The 16,153-nt window shown below is 40.7% G+C and overlaps 1 long non-coding RNA gene across 4 annotated transcripts in view; it reads left to right on the forward strand.

Moving 5' to 3' along the window:
• Positions 1-44: 44 nt before the first annotated feature.
• The window catches only part of LOC123951343, a 64,749-nt gene continuing 48,640 nt past the window's right edge, over positions 45-16,153 (forward strand). For 3 of the 4 annotated variants that reach the window (XR_006820458.1, XR_006820457.1, XR_006820459.1), the window contains exons 1-3: positions 45-180; positions 1,154-1,425; positions 2,732-2,905. This is a non-coding gene — a long non-coding RNA (uncharacterized LOC123951343). Of the gene's footprint in view, positions 181-1,153; positions 1,426-2,731; positions 2,906-5,685; positions 5,797-16,153 lie in introns of those variants that run through there. The other variant, XR_006820460.1, reaches the window with a different exon arrangement.

The raw sequence follows: 16,153 nt of genomic DNA on the forward strand, positions 1-16,153 counted from the left end.
GTGGGCGGGCTTGGGCCTGGGGAAGTAGAAAAAAACAAAGCCAGGAGCCTTGCTGGGTCCATAGAGGAACCTCAGGCGCTGGGAGAGTTTAAGTCGTTGAAGTGCTAGAAAGCGTTTCGGGTCGCGGAGGAGATCCCTGCCAGGGTAGAGAAGCGTCCGCGGAATCCAGGAAGTGATGAGGTGATACCTTCTTTTACTCCTGGGAAATTTCAACCCGGGGATGTAGGCGGGAGTTCGCGCAGATGAAAGCTCTTGCTTTCCTTGTGGTTGTCAGTCTTAAATCGTCATTAAAGCGAAAGGCTTTAAAGTGCCCGATTTATGGGCAGTCACTCGGCCCCCCCCCCTTCTTTTAGTATTTTTATAGGGACTCCCCTTGGGCAATTCCCTGACACTGTTTTGGTTGGGGAAGAAAAGTGTAAGTGGATTGCACTAAAAGCTTATAGAACAATTGAAAGGAGAATGGAATGGAATGCGGAGGAGAATTGTAAAAACTCAGAGGCCACAATTACTGAACCAGAGAAACCCATGAAAATACTCAAAGCCTGGCACAAGGCCCTTTGCGCATCTAAATAGGCTTGAACTCATCCCACAACACTTTGAAGCAAGTGTCAGAACTCTTGGTTGGGTGAGAAAAGGAAGTGTATGTTTGTCTGACCACGTGGGAGATCGCCCTTCTTGATTTCTAGAAGCTGTCCTGCCTAGTGTTTAGTGTCTTCTTTTGAGTTTTTCCTGTTTCATCCCCTTAACAAGTTCAGTAGGTTTTGTGACCGCCAAGCATAAACGTAAGCATAAGTTTGAAAAGATAATCTTTCCACGTTTTAAACTCTGTGACATACTGTGTATTGAATTCATTAGTGCTTAAGTGTTTGTAGTTAGTTCTTCATCTCATTTATCTGTCTTAGAGTATAATAGCTCCTCCTGGGATCTCAAAGAACATACCTTCGATTCTGGAAGAGCACAGATCCAAAGCCCAACAGGTCCCATCAGGGGATGGGTCCCACCTTGTGATAGTTGGAATTTTTAACTTGCACAAGATCGACTAGAGAGTCAGGTCAGAGCAACTGGAGGAGGCAGCTTCCAGTCTCAACGCCCAGGAATGTGGCTTCCAAATCCTATACTCTTACTCATTTGTTTTTCCTCTTCTCCCTATCAGATGGGGACAAAGTGAGGCAAAAACTTTTCTACTGTAGCGTCACATCAAATGTCCCTACTCGGTGCCCACCATCCCTACTCTGGAGGTAAAGACAACCATACATGTGTCAGAGTCTTAGGAGCATTTGCCATTTAGGGATACTTCCATAGGACTTAAGGGCACCTGCCACTGGATTTGGTTTTATTGTTGTGGATACCCACAGAATGCTCGCTTGTCACATAGAACATTAGCAATATCAGACCTCACCTGCCTTTTCGAATCTCGTTGTACAGGTGAGCAATTTGAAGTTTAAGAGATTTATTCACAATTACATAGCTGGTTGGGGGGCAGAGCTGTGACAAGGACCCAAGGTTACCAATTCATAATTCTGAGAAAATGTCTCCTCTTCCACTGCCTCCACCCCCCCCAAAAGCAATAGTTTTATGTTTGTTTACTCAAGATTACTAGTGTTAAAATTAGATTCCATTAAGGCCAATCAGGAGGAATTTAATTCTTATATAGCAAACAGCATAGATAGGAAAATAACTGTGTCTCAGTTCATTACTTTACTTTCAACAACTTTTGGTGTAGTCCTGCTTTCATCCAAGCAAGGAATGAAAATGCAGTAAATTATTATAGCTGTGTTGTCTCTTTGTTTTTCTGTCATGTGTGTGTGTTAGTCAGTGTTAACACATGTAGTAATTAAAGATTGGTAGCGGATCGTCTTACTCAGGACCTGAATCAAATACTTTATGATAGCATACATACCTGGCCCAAATAATTTCACAGCTTTTTGTGCAGAGGCCCTAGCCTTTGAGGTGGGGTTGAGCTGGTCCACCAAACATCAAAGCATCTACTGACCTAGGCTATTCTGCCTTTTTCTATCTTGGCAGAGCTATGGGTTCCCTCCCCTACACCCTCCCACTAGCAAATTCCAGAATTCTTTGGCCCTGTAGCCAATGTACAACTATCTCTTCGCCTTCATGGTTATTGGGTCACATCGTAGTCTTGTTTGCTACTAGTATCTAGTGTCCCACCACAGCCTACCTTCTTCAGATTCAGATTAAAATCTAAATAGGATAGTAGGCTTATGTTTGGCTCCCACCATTGCCCTATTAAGTACAGGTGGCCTCTAGTGAAACCAAAAGCTGAAAATGCTCTCATGGATCAGTCGTGTAGACCCACCAAAGGGACTTTAAAGCCATCTGTCCCTTCATTTCACAAGTGAAAACGCAGAATCCTCCTCTCACAGAGTACTGTGAGGAACAACAGAGGCAGTTTTGAAATAGTTTTGTAATCTGTGAAGCGCCTGATGTCAGCCATTTTCGAGCACTGGGAACTTGAGCATGACGCTTGACCACAGCCTACGTCTTTATCTGTGAAATGGGGAGAAGCCCTAAGTGACTATGTCAAGATTCAATGCCATAATACAGTGTCTACCTGGCACATGGAAGGGGTTCAATAAATGGTAGTTATCCTTAACAGTCACAGTAAATGATAAATGTAAAGTGTTCTAACTACTCAGAAGTACTCTTATTTTAAGAACTGAAGATTAAGTTTGGGCCTTGTGCTTTCTCCCCCTTTCCTGCTCTCAAGCAGAGACCTGAACTCCTGCAGAAGATACAGGAGGTGACTGTCAGGAGGCAAAGTGGAGAAGTACACACAGACCTACTGGCTTAGCCAGGAGCCACCGGTATTGGGAAGTGTGAACAATGTGCAATTTCCCTATTCTAAGTCTCGACGTAGAACATCATCAGGCAGGAAGAGAGCCAGGTTGATTTTTCTTTTTATTTCATTCTCCATGGGTGGGTGGGAACCCAAAACTCTTTAAAAGGTGGGACAAGGGAGAAAGGGAGGAAACTTGTAGATAATCAAGAGGCACCTTGCCCCTGTACACATTCTTTACTTCACTGCTGAGGAAAAGGCCACATTTCTTCAAAACACTTGTTTTTCTGTGGTGATGAACAAAAAGTCACAATTTCTGCCCAGTGGAATTGTTGCTTAATAGCTGTGTCATATTTACATATTATAACTCTATGTTGAAAAAATATTACATTTATCATATAAGGTTTAGAAAAGAAAAAATTTAAAACCCCTGTAACTCTACCACTCAGAATTTATCATTGACAATTTTTATTTCCTTCTGTTTTCCCCTACAAATCAATTATTTTTTAAAAAAGGAATCTATAGGGGCACCTGGGTGGCACAGTGCGTTAAAGCCTCTGCCTTCAGCTCAGGTCATGATCCCAGGGTCCTGGGATCGAGCCCCACATCGGGCTCTCTGCTCAGTGGGGAGCCTGCTTCCTCTTCTCTCTCTGCCTGCTTCTCTGCCTACTTGTCGTCTATCAAATAAATAAATAAAATCTTTTTAAAAAAGGAATCTATAATATATATACTATTTTATAGCCACATTTAGTTCGTTTATCATGAACATGTCCCCCTGTCATTTAATACTCCTTTTCAATATGTAATTCCATCATGTACGTGTGCCTTCCAGTATTATGTCTCACTCTTCAACTCATTTGCTACTCTTGGACATTGAGGGGTTTTCACTTTCTTGAAAAGATTCAGGGATTTAAATGGGCTGCTTCTGTCCCCGAATGACACGGTTCTCTGGGAATGTCTGGTGAACCAAAGGGACTGCCTTCTGGCCACAGTTCTTTTTCAACAAGGTTAATGATAAAGGTGGCCAAGAATTTTTTTTCTCTCTGCCAGGTGTTGTAGAACCTGAACACTGAGGCCATGTAAGTCTGAAAGTTCCAGGAAAGAGGGTAGCCATTTGACCCCTGCTTCCCTCAGGGTTTCCAGTTCTTTAACCTGAAGAAAAGGAGTTTAAGAAAAGGAGTTTCAGTTTAAGTTCTTTAACCTGAAGAAAAGGAGTTTACCTGCAGAAAAGTGGGGGAGGTGGTGGGAGTCAGGTCTCCAATAATAGAACCTCGCCAGACTCTTGGCATTGATATGTCCATTTTATAGATGAGGAGACTAAGGCTCAGAGAATTTGTCCAAGCCCCAAGAGCTCGTTAGCAAACCAGAGGTTGACTCCCATGCTTGGTTCTGAAATTTGGACTCTTCCCATCGAGCTTCCCACTGTCTCTGAAAGCTGATGGATACAACTTCCTTCTTTTCTTTCTCTGTGAGGAATTTGTTGTCAATCTTCTAGGATATATTTGTTATCTACTCCCTAAAACAAAACAAAACAAAACAAAATCCCCGACTGTCCAAGAATTCCTTCCATCTGTGGATATTCTGAGTTGGCTAACTCTTTGCCTGAAGAATATATCTTCTGGGTTTTTTAAAGAGTTATTTATTTATTTACTGGAGAAAGAGAAAGAGCTCAAACAGGGGAAAGGGAGGAGGAGCAGAGGGAGAGGGACGTGCAGACTCTGTGCAGAGCGCAGAGTCCGATGTGGGACTCAATACCACAACCCTGAGAGCATGACCTGATCGAACGCCAGGAGTCAGATGCTTAACCAACTGAGCCATCCAGGAGCCCCAATCTTCAATGTTTGGTGAAGAGTCAGATGACTTCGCTTTTTTCCTACATATTGCTTATTTTCTTACGTAAGTGACCTTACTGTATACATTTGAAGGTCAGAGTCATAAAAGGAAGGTCTTAAAACCCTGCAACAATTTAACAACATTATACATAGTTCCCTTAGCTTTTGGGAGTTCTGAAGTATGACTGTACATGTGGATATGTTTGTTTGTGTGTGTGTGTGTGTGTGTGCATATATGTATATATTTGTATATGTATATATGTGATATGAAATGTGACTTGAAGTATGATATATATGACATGAAGCATGTATATAACAATGAGCCTGTTTTTCTGGTTTGCCTCATAAACTGTTTCTGGAGGAAATTCTGAAAAAGGTTTTCCAGAATTGTTTGGAGCCATGAAGCATTCTTGAAATGGGTGTACAACATCCCAATCTGACACTTTTAAGCCAATATGGCTTATTTGGAAGTGTAATTCCTAGAACATTTTGTTACAGTCTCTTTATACAATCTTACCAAAATCAGTCTCAATCAAGGGTACATGTTTTAAAATAACTTTTTTTCCATTCTTCCTCTTCCCACCCGACCCCCACACTATCAACACCCTAACCCAAGCTACCATACCTCCTGCCTGGAATTTCTCAGGAGACTCCTAACCAAATTTTCCTGATTCCACTGTTGCTCTCTTCTAGGCAACCAAGGTGATATGAGTAGAGTATCTTTGTAGTCATATGACAACTAACCTCCCAGCCTGTCTAATTTAAAACACTGCATTAGTAAATAAATCTTATTGGAGGAAGGTGCCTGGATGGCTCAGCCCATTAAGCCTCTGGCTCTTGATTTCAGTTCAGGTCATGATCTTGGGGTTGTCAGATGGAACCCAAGCCCCTTTCAGGCTCCACACTCAACAAGGAGTCTGCTTGAGATTGCCTCTTTCCCTGTCCTTTGCCCCTAACCCCCTTGCAAATAAATAAATCTTTAAAACAAAACAAAACAAAAAACACTGCACTGGTTTCCCATTGTTCCTAACGTTGGCCTGCCTTCTTTGTCCCTAGGACCACTAGGCCTTCGTATGTGTACTTTCCCTCCGTAGAACGCTGTTCCCCCCCAACTTAAAGCACAGAACAATAATCCAAGTTTCCTAACTCCCAGGCTGACTCTCTAATGTAAGTATATTACTGGGGACTAATAATTATCCAGTAGGAAGAAAATATGATTTGGAGGTTCAAAAGAAGTGTAAGAGTGTGGGCTTGGAGCCAGTCTGCCTGCGTTCCCATCCTGGCTCTGTTCTGTACTAACCATGCAAACTTGGGCAACTTGTTGAGCATCCTGGCCTCATTTCTTCTGTTGTATAATGAGCACAGTAAAAGTTCCCACCTTATAAAGTTGTATTATTTATATAAGTTAACACATGGAAAGGAGCCCAATAAATTTTCACTTTAAAATGTCTCCACGATACATTAAAGGCCCAATATTATTTCTTATGTATAGAGTAAAATCAACCTTGCTGATATTCTCTTGTTTTCTTCTGGAGAAAAACAGACAGAGCAAGCAACTGGGAGGCCCTCCTTGGGAAGGGGAAGGCTGGTCCTAGCAGATAAGGTTGCAGGGGCCACACTACGGAGAGTAAGGCATATGATTACTTATGAAAACAAGTGCCAGGCCACAGATGCCAGTGTATTGAGATAACATGAAGCTAGGGGTTCTTAAAAATACAGAGTTGGGGGGGAATACTAAAGAAATCTAAAATGGTAAAGAAATCACAACAGCAAACATAGAAGCTTATGGTAATTTCACTTGTAAACAGACTTGTTTACAAGTGAAATTATCATAAGCTTCTAAACCAAACCTTGTTATGTAAAGTATCTTTTCCCTGTGTCACAGACTTTTTTTATTGTTATGTTAGTCACTATATAGTACATCGTTAGTTTTTGATGTAGTGTTCCATGATTCATTATTTGCGTATAATACCCAGTACTCATTACAGCATGTGCCCTTCTTAATACCCATCACTGACCTACCCCTTACCACTATCCCCCTCTCCTCTGAAATCCTCAGTTTCCCAGAGTCCATAGTCTCTCATGGTACATCTCCCCCTCTGATTTCTACCCCCCTTCAGTTTTCCCTTCCTTCCCCTAAAGTCCTCCATGCTATTGCTTATGTTCCACATATGAGTGAAACCATAGGATAATTGTCTTTCTCTGCTTGACTTATTTCCCTTAGCATAATCCCCTCCAATTCCATCCATGTTGTTGCAAATGGTGGATATTCGTCCTTTCTGATGGCTGAGTAATACTCCATTGTATATATGAACCGTATCTTCTTTATCTATCTGTTGAAGAGCATCTCAGCTCCTTTTACAGTTTGGCTGTTGTGGACATTGCTGTAATGAACATTGGGTAGCATGTGGCCTTTCTTTTCACTACATCTGTATCTTTGGGATAAATACCCAGTAGCGCAATTGCCAGGTCACAGGGTAGCTCTACTTTTAACTTTTTGAGGAACCTCCACACTGTTTTCCAAAGAGGCTGTACCAACTTGCATTCCCACCAATAGCGTAAGAGGGTTCCCCTTTCTCCACATCCTCTCCAACATTTGTTGTTTCCTGAGTCGTTAATTTTTGCTGTTCTAACTGGTGTAAGGTGGTATCTCGATGTGCTTTTGATTTGAATTTTCTTGATGACTAATGATGTTGAACATTTTTTCACGTCTGTTAGCCATTTGTATGTCTTTTTTGGAGAAATGTCTATTCATGTTTTCTGTCCATTTTTTGACTTGATTATTTGTTCTTGGGTGTTGAGTTTGAGTTCTTTATAGATCTTGGATACCAGCCCTTTGTCTGTACTGTCATTTGCAGATATCTTCTCCCATTCTGTGGTTTGCCACACCTTTGCTGTGCGAAGCTATTTATCTTGATGAAGTCCCAAAAGTTCATTTTTGCTTTTGTTTCACTTGCCTTTGGAGATGTGTCATGAAAGAAGTTGCTGTGGCCGGTGTCAAAGAGGTTACTGCCTATGTTCTCCTCTAGGATTTTGATGGATTCCTGTCTCGCATTGAGGTCTTTCATCCATTTTATCTTTGTGTATCATGTAAGAGAATGGTCACGTTTCATTCTTCTGTACATAGCTGTTCAATTTTCCCAGCACCGTTTATTGAAGGGACTGTCTTTTTTCCATTGGATATTTTTTCCTGATTTTTCGAAGATTAGTTGACCATAGAGTTGAGGGGCCATTTCTGGAGACTCTATTCTGTTCCATCGATCTATGTATTTGTTTTTGTGCCAATACCATGCTGTCTTGGTGATCACAGCATTGTAATATAGCATGAAATCAGGCAACATGATGCCCCCAGCTTTGTTTTTGTTTTTCAACATTCCTCTAGCTCTTCAGGTTCTTTTCTGGTTCCATACCAATGTTAGGATTGTTTGTTCCAGCACTTTGAAAAAATGCCATTGATACGTTGATTGGGATGGCATTGAAAGCATAAATTCCTCCAGGCAGCATAGACATTTTAACAATGTTTATTCTTTCAATCTATGAGCATGGGATGTTTTTCCATCTTTTTGTGCCTTCCTCAATTTCTTTGATCAGTGTTCTGTAGTTTCTATACTCTGTAGAGTATAGAATATACTCTACACTCTGTAGATATACTCTGCAATATACTCATAGATATACAATAGTATATCTACAGATATACTCTGTAGATATAGAGTATAGAGTATACTCTATACTCTGTAGAGTATAGATCCTTTACCTCTTTGGTTAGGTTTATTCCTAGGAATCTTATGGTTTTGGGTGCTATTGTAAATGGAATTGATCCCCCAATTTCTCTTTCTACAGTTACATTGTTAGTATATAGAAAAGCAACTGATTTCTATGCATTGATTTTGTATCCTGCCACATTACTGAATTGCAGTATGCGTTCTAGTAATTTGGGGGTGGAGTCTTTTTGGGTTTTCCACATAAAGTGTCATGTCATCTGCGAAGAGAGAGAGTTTGACTTCTTCTTTGCCAGTTTGAATACCTTTTATTTCTTTTTGTTGCCTGATTGCTGATGCTAGGACTTCTAGTACTATGTTGAACAATAGTGCCAAGAGTGGGCATCCTTGTTGTGTTCCTGATCTTAAGGGAAGAGTCCTCAGCTTTTCCCCATTGAGAATGATATTCACTGTTGGCTTTTCATAGATGGTTTTTATGAAATTGAGGAATGTTCCCTCTATCCCTATACTCTGAAGAGTTTTAATCAGGAAAGCATGCTGTATTTTGTGAAATGTAACAGACGTTTTTGAGGTTACCTGAGGTCCTAGAATTTTTTAATAGAATGTTTTCTGGTGGCTTCCAGAGCTGTCATTTCTATAGCTACTTTTTTTTTTTTTTTTTTAGATTTTATTTATAATTTATTGGCAGGAGAGAGCAGGAACAGGGGGTGGAGCAGAGGAGAAGGGAGAAGCAGACTCCCCACCAAGCAGGGAGCCTGATGTGGGGCTTGATCCCAAGACCCTGGGATCATGACCTGAGCTGAAGGCAGATGCTTACCACTGAGCCACCCAGGTGCCCCTTCTGTAGCTACTTCTAAGTGCTGTTTTGTGTCCAGAGAAAAGCTACTTTACCTATATAGCTCTCTGACTCCAACGTGAGTGAGACGAAGCTCTTCACATTCCCCATTTGAATCTTCACAGAATCATTACTACTTAAATTTAGAAAATAGCTTGACTGGCTTTGTTTACCATGAGTTTTCAAGTATGGAATAATGAGACTAAGCAATTCGTTAGCAGTCTTATGACCGTCAGTCAGTACCAGCAACTGAGCATTGGTCTTTTTATGCCAGTTAAGTACCATAACTAGTCCCTGACATCATCTCTCAGTGAGCTGTCAGTTAAGAGAAACAGGGGAATCCCCCGTTGCTAACCACAGGCTGTAAAAGTTGGCAAAAAAGGTTATTCTGTAAACTAGTTATGATTTATAAGGTGAATAATGGCAAAGGCACCAATGCTGAGAATTTTTGACATGCTGAAACTTGGGATTACTGTGATCCGTGATTACTCAGTGGCAGTGGAAGCAGAGAATTGCAGTGCCGAATGGCCTACATGTCTTCATCTTGGAACTCTAAGCAAGTGTGTAAAGGCCAGGCATCTATATCTTGCTAAAATTTCCCTTGTATTGAAAATTAGTTTTTTAAATTTTGTTTCTTATTTTTTTTTGTCTTTTCAATCTTTTTAAAAATTTTTAAAATTTCTTTTCAGTGTTCCAGAATTCATTGTTTATGCACCACACCCAGTGGTCCGTGCAATACATGCATAATACCCACCACCAGTCTCACCCAACCCCCCTCCTCTCTCCCCTCCAAAACCCTCAGTTTGTTTCTGAGTCCACAGTCTCTCGTGGTCTCATGGTTTGTCTCCCCCTCCAATTTCCCCCAACTCACTTCTCCTCTCTATCCCCCCATGTCCTCCGTTTTATTCCTTGTGCTCCACAAATAAGCGAAACCATGTGATAATTGACTCTCTCTGCTTGACTTATTTTACTCAGCATAATCTCTTCCAGTCCCGTCCATGTTGCTACAAAAGTTGGGTATTCATCCTTTCTGATGGAGGCATAATATTCCATTGTATATATGCACCATATCCTCTTTATCCATTCGTCCATTGAAGGGCATCTTGGTTCTTTCCACAGTTTGGCAGCTGTGGCCATTGCTGCTATGAACACTGGGGCACAGATGGCCCTTCTTTTCACTACATCTGTATCTTTGGGGTAAATACCCAATAGTGCAATTGCAGGGTCATAGAGTAGCTCTATTTTTAGTTTCTTAAGGAATCTCCACACTGTTTTCCAAAGTGGCTGCACTAACTTGCATTCCCACCAACAGCGTAAGAGGGTTCCCCTTTCTCCACATCTTCTCCAACACATGCTGTTTACTGTCTTGTTAATTTTGGCCATTCTAAACTGGTGTAGGGTGGCATCTCAATGTGGTTTTGATTTGAATCTCCCTGATGGCTAATGATGATGAACATTTTTTCATGTGTCTGTTAGCCATTTATATGTCTTCTTTGGAGAAGTGTCTGTTCATGTTTTCTGCCCATTTTTTGATGTGGTTATCTGTTTTGTGTGTGTTGAGTTTGAGGAGTTCTTTATAGATCTTGGATATCAGCCCTTTGTCGTTTGCGAATATCTTCTCCCATTCCGTGCGTTGCCTCTTTGTTTTGTCGACTGTTTCCTTTGCTGTGCAGAAGCTTTTGATCTTGATGAAGTCCCAAAAGTTCATTTTTGCTTTTGTTCCCTTTGCCTTTGGAGACATGTCTTGAAAGAAGTTGCTGTGGCCGGTGTTGAAGAGGTTACTGCCTTTGTTCTCTAGGATTTTGATAGATTCGTGCCTCCTGTTGAGGTCTTTCATCCATTTTGAGTTTATCTTTGTGTATGGTGTAAGAGAATGATCGAGTTTCATTCTTCTATACATAGCTGTCCAATTTTCCCAGCACCATTTATTGAAAGACTCTCTTTTTTCCATTGGATATTTTTTCCTGCTTTGTCGAAGATTATTTGACCATAAAGTTGAGGGTCCATGTCTGGGCTCTCTACTCTGTTCCAGTGGTCTATGTGTCTGTTTGTGCCAGTACCATACTGTCTTGGTGATGACAGCTTTGTAGTAAAGCTTAAAATCAGGCAACGTGATGCCCCCAGTTTTGTTTTTCTTTTTCAACATTTCCTTAGCAATTCAGGGTCTCTTCTGGTTCCATACAAATTGTAGGATTTTTTAAAAAAATTATTGGTTTTTCTTTTTTTTAGAGAGAGAGAGAGCAGTCATGCAAGAGCAGGGTGGGAGGGGAGAGGGGCGAGGGAGAGGGAGAGAGAGAATCCCAAGCAAGCTCCACACCCAGTGCAGAGCTTGACCTGGGCTCCATCCACAACCCTGAGATCATGAGCTGAGCCAGAATCAAGAGTGGATGCTTAACCAACGAGCTATGCAGGTGTTGCCCTGAAAAGTATTTTTAAGTCTAATAGGAAAGATCCTGTGTCCTCAGCTCCAACCCCAATAATTTTGGGCAAAATATTAACAACAGACCAACTTTTAACAAAGTATTATAAAAAAGTTATATTTTTTAGTCCCCCAAAGGGTAAATTTAACAAATACATGCATACTTTATTATATTAGGTATATAATATATAAATATATAATATGTATTCCTCTTTACTCAAACTCCTATATTTCTTTATGCTTTATAGCATCTCTCTGCCTTCTCTAAAAATAGAGGAGAAAGAAGTGCAAAAAAGAAAAAGGAAAAATGAAAAAATGGTAAAAACTTTAGAAATGCACAGAATCTGTTCTCAACCAGCTAATCAAAACCAAAAGTAACCAATTATTCATTAAATGTCTCCTAATGTTTAGGAAATTGTGGTCACGAGGCACCTGGTTGGCTCAGTGGTTTTAGCCTCTGCCTTTGGCTCAGCCCCTGAGATTGCGCCCTGCCTCCAGCTGTCTGCTCAGCGGAGAACCTGCTCCCCCCCCAACCTACTTGTGATTTCTGTCTGTCAAATAAATAAATAAAATATTTTTTTAAAAAGGGAATTGTGGTAGGGGGTGCCTGGATGGCTCAATGGATTAAGTGTCTGCCTTTAGCTCAGGTCCTGATCTCAGAGTCCTAGGATGGAGTCCCCTATCAGGTTCCCTGATCAGCAGGGAGTCCGCTTCTCCCTCTGCCACTCCCCCTGCTTGTGTGCTGGCACTGGCACTCTCTCTCTCTCAATCTCTCTCTCTCTCTCTCTGTCAAAAATAAATTAATTAATTAAAATTTTTTTAAAAGTTAGAAAAAAAAGAAATTGTGGTAAGAGTTTTGAATAAATTGAGTTAACAATGCTTTTAGTGCCTACCATGAACTGTGCTGGGAGCAAGAGGTATAAATCTAAATGAAGCATTTTCCTTGTCCTTAAGGAGCATGGCCCAATAGGAGAGAGACCCAACTCATGAACTGTAAATTATAACCCAACAAATATAAATGCCAGTGCAGTTATTCAGGTGTTTTGGTGGAAGGCTAGAAGATGCTTAAGTGTGTGTAGGGGAGGCTCTGAGGGAGCAAAGAAGTTGGCAGTTGGCCTGAGTCCCCTGCAGTGTGTAATCCCTCCTTAGTGATTCCTTGTCTTTCACAACCTTGATGTGTGTGAAGAGTACAGATGATTTTGTCAAATGTCTCTCAGTTTGAGTTGCCTGATGTTTTCTCATAACTGACCTGGGGTGATGCACGTTCGGTGAGAATACCACGGAGTACTGTGTTCTCACTGCCTCACGTGGGGTTCGTGATGTTGACGTATCTTATAATCGATGGTATTACCCTTGATCACTTGGTTTAAGGTGGTTTCTGCCAAGTTTCTCCACTTAAAGTTACTGAATTTCCCTTTGTAATTAATAAATATCTTGGGGCAGATTATTTTGAAATGATGCAAACTTTTTTTCTCCACAAACTCTGACCCACTAACTTTGTCATCTACGGATGGAGCTTGTTTGCAAGCATTATTATTGTGGGTATTTCTTGGTAATTTTATATTTTTCTCTTAACTTTTACACTTATTCACTCACATTCTACCGTAAGGAAGAGCTATCCCATCTTCCCCACTTAATTAATTAATTTTATCAGTAGGGACTCTTGGATATTTATTATGTTTATGGATTAGACTCTAAAGCTGTGATGATTTATCTTACTATTCAGATTGTTCCAGCCTTGACACATGTTCTTACTTTCTGGCGCCACAAGACATTCCAGGTTCATCTCACATGTTACCCGTCCTCCCCTGGAATCAACTATTTCTGCAAGGAGCTCTGATTCCTGTCTTACTTAGAGTGGTGTTTGGAAACCAAGATCTGAGCATAAGATGTAACACCGGCTAAAATTTCTGACAGTTACAAGTTGATGAAGATTCAGAGTAATTGGAATTCATATGCTTATGGGAATTTGTACAGTTGGTTTGGAAAACAATTTAGCATTAGCTAGTAAGGTTGTAGGGGGGTGCATTCCACGAACCAGTAATTCCACTGGAAAAACTCTCGCCCATGTGCAACAGGAGTGTGCACAGCTTTGTTCAGAATAGCACAAAACTGAGGAAACCCAATGGCTGTCGGTCAGAGGAAAGATGAATAAAGTGTGTTATATTCATCAAGCAGAATCCTTTAAAGCAGTGGAAATGAAATGCAGCTACACACACCAACATGAGTGACTCTCGGACATATAACACTGCCCCAAAATGAGTATCTGCAGTATGACTCCATTTACTTAAAATCCATCCACATGCAAAATGACATAATGTGGGCATTTGTAGGGATGCACAAATGATCAGATGATAAAGCTGAAAAGAAAAGGGAATGATAACTACAAAATCCAGGATAGTGGTTATAGGTAGGGGGTGGGAGGCCGTGGCCTTCAGAGGTATTGGTAATATCATTTCTTAAGCTGAAAGATGGGTTAATGGACACTCATTTTATTTAGGCAGGCCTATATGTGTGAAATATTGCATAAAGAAGGTGGGGAGGATCTGAAAGTAGGGAAGGAAGGAAAAAGAAGAGAGGAGGAAAAGAAAGGATGGAAGGATGGAGGGAAGGAAAGAAAAACAAGTATTCCTGTAGTATCTTTTTTTTTTAATTTTTTATTTAATTTTTATTTTTTATAAACATATAATGTATTTTTATCCCCAGGGGTACAGGTCTGTGAATCGCCAGGTTTACACACTTCACAGCACTCACCATAGCACATACCCTCCCAAATGTCCATAACTCCATCCCCTCTTCCTACCCCCCCGCCCCCCAGCAACCCTCAGTTTGTTTTGTGAGATTAAGAGTCACTTATGTTTTGTCTCCCTCCCCATCCCATCTTGATTCATTTATTCTTCTCCTACCCCCCTAACCCCCATGTTGCATCTCCACGTCCTCATATCAGGGAGATCATATGATAGTTGTCTTTCTCCGATTGACTTATTTCACTAAGCATGATACCCTCTAGTTCCATCCATGTCGTCGCAAATGGCAAAATTTCATTTCTTTTGATGGCTGCATAGTATTCCATTGTGTACTGTATGTGGTATCTTAAGATCTAGTTAGTGGTAGTTCAAATTCTGACATAAAATATCTGTTTGGCTTTGGACGAATCACTATACTTCTCTGAGACTTAGTTTTCACACCAGTTAAATGGGAATGATACTTTGCCCTGTGTGCTTCCCTGTGTTATTGTGAGGACAGAATGAAATATTTGTACTGATAGAATAATACTTCAAAAAAATAGCAAAGTGTTCAAAAACATAAAAGAAAAAAATTGGGGCACCTGGGTGGCTCAGTGGGTTAAGCGTCAGCCTTCGGTTCAGGTCATGATAAATCGCTAAAGAAACTGCAATCTGGTTCTACTCAGCCTCAGCCTGAAGGAAGGTAGAAGAGTAGACAATGTTCATGTACATTGAGTCTTTACCCCTTTAAAACCTACCCCGGGGTGCCTGGGTGACTCAGTGGGTTAAGCCTCTGCCTTCAGCTCGGGTCATGATCTCAGGGTCCTGGGATAGAGCACTGAGTCAGGCTCTCTGTTTGGTGGGGGGGGGGCAGCTGAAGAGAGTTAAATCTGAAGGAAATATGCTTTAACACATAGATAAATAAGTATGGAGGAGATGTTAAACTACATGGAGAGTATAATGAATAAGTGTAAGTATAAGCAGGGGGGTCCTTCCCCCTCTCTCTCTGCCTGCCTGCTTGTGATCTCTTTCTCTGTCTATCAAATAAATAAATAAAATCTTGGGGGAGAAAAAACTACTCCAAATCAGCTAAGCATACACAACTTCTGGAACTTCAAATCTCACCCTGCCCCACTCCACACATGTACATTTCCTCCTTTCCCTCTTAACCTTTCCCTCTTAACCTCCTTCATCATATATTTTATATTTATATCTCTGAGACACCTTGACTGTGATGCACAAATGAGCTTTTTCCTGGGCTCTAACTAGAACTGCGTTTCTCATTTACTCTTGGGTAGTATCCATCCTTATCTACTGAAGTTAGGAGTTGAACTATCACCAAAATTAAAAAAAAGAAGAAGAAAAGAAGAAGAAGGAGAAGGAGAAGAAGAAGAAGAAGAAAAGAGAAGAAAGAAGAGAAAAGATTTTTGTCCTTTTGGCAGAAATTATTTTCTTTTAAATACACAATAGAGGATTTATTTTCACCAAGAAAATGTGCTTCTTTCAGCAAACAAGGTTATGTATGAAGTCATCAGTTCTGTAAAAGGCAAGGAAGAAAACAACTAGTTCAAAGAGGGCATTTTCCCCCTTTCTTTTTGGTATGCAATGTCACATACTTGAATACTTCGTATCAAGTCAATTCAACGGTACAGTGTGGTGTAATACATAAGCATGGCTTGGAGTCAGGAGACTTTGGGTCTACTCCCACGATTTACTAAACTAGCTGTGTGACCTTGGGATAAATTGCTTAAAACTAATGTAGGTTATTTGTCTGTAAATTTAAGATGTTAACTGTGTGACCTTTAAAGTTGTAGGCTTTCTCTGA

This window comes from Meles meles, chromosome 10 (assembly GCF_922984935.1).
Source record: "Meles meles chromosome 10, mMelMel3.1 paternal haplotype, whole genome shotgun sequence".
NCBI lineage: Eukaryota > Metazoa > Chordata > Mammalia > Carnivora > Mustelidae > Meles > Meles meles.